Raw genomic sequence first — 1,658 nt, forward strand, 5'->3', positions numbered from 1 at the left:
GGTGGTGGTACAATTGACAGGAGGGATTTGGAAGAAATCCCCCCCGGGTTGTATTTCGTGACATTGGAAAAGGATCGTTTGACTCTCTGGGGAACAGCAACCAGGGGGAATCTGATTAAATATTGTAATTAATGGTGCCCACTGTAAATAATATTTATATGCTGCACAGGTCTAGGTGGGTATACTTTGGGATGTGTAGTATAGTACTGCACTACATGTAATATATAATAAGATATATATTTTAAATCATATATTGCTTATTACATAATGTGTATTACACAATACATAATGTTACATATGCACTGTATTTATCCCTGTCAAATCCATTTGTTTTGAAAAAGGATAATCAGAAATTGAAACCAGTAAAAGGTTTGTTGAAGAACAGCTATTGGTGTAGAGTACACAGAGAACATGAGATCAGAATTGTCCCTCGGTCAGTCCAGGGTGGCATCCTAATGTCCTTATATCGGGGCACAGGCTGCATTGGTATCGCCAGTGCATTTTATACGGGATTAGACACGCTGCGCCTAAAGCTGTAAATACACCAAAACCTTCTGAGATTAAACAGGATCGTGAGGAGTCTCCCACTGAGTTTTTACACCGTCTTAAACCGACAGCTCAGTAATAGATTAATATAGATCCTGACTTGGAGAACAGAGAATGAGAATTCTTAGTTGACTGGGAGCTCATTATTCTGTGTTAAACACTATGCAGGGAATATTCAGTAGTGATTCTGTAACAGTTATGGGAGCCACAAAAATTGCGAAACACGGCCCTTTAACCCGCTGCTTAGAATGTTTGTATGTGGAGTCTGTACTTATTGATTGTGTAGCATGTGTCTTCTCTTGTGCACAACGAATGGTTGAAAAAAGCTTTAATGGTGCAATGGCTGTGCGGTTACACGCTGCTATGGCTGCAATTGTTAAACAAGAAGGGGAGATGTGGCAGGGTTGTGACATCAGGCCTGAGAAACTGCAGGAGTCACAGTGTGAGAACAAGCGCTGGTGGAACAACAAGCAGCAAAGACTGTGTGGGACATGAACCATCAGGGACAGAGGGACTGATACAGGATTGGTACATCAGGGACAGAGGGATTGATACGGGGTCGGTACATCAGGGACAGAGGGACTGATACGGGGTCGGTACATCAGGGACAGAGGGATTGATACGGGATTGGTACATCAGGGACAGGGATTGATACGGGATCGGTACATCAGGGACAGAGGGATTGATACGGGATTGGTACATCAGGGACAGAGGGATTGATACGGGATCGGTACATCAGGGACAGAGGGATTGATACGGGATCGGTACATCAGGGACAGAGGGATTGATACGGGGTTGGTACATCAGGGACAGAGGGATCGATACGGGATCGGTACATCAGGGACAGAGGTATTGATACGGGGTCGGTACATCAGGGACAGAGGGATTGATACGGGATCGGTACATCAGGGACAGGTATTGATACGGGGTCGGTACATCAGGGTCAGAGGGATTGATACGGGATCGGTACATCAGGGACAGAGGGATTGATACGGGGTCGGTACATCAGGGACAGAGGGATTGATACGGGATCGGTACATCAGGGACAGAGGTATTGATACGGGATCGGTATATCAGGGACAGAGGGATTGATACGGGATCGGTACATCAGA

Source organism: Nesoenas mayeri (assembly GCF_963082525.1).
Source record: "Nesoenas mayeri genome assembly, chromosome: 4".
Taxonomy (NCBI): Eukaryota; Metazoa; Chordata; class Aves; order Columbiformes; family Columbidae; genus Nesoenas; species Nesoenas mayeri.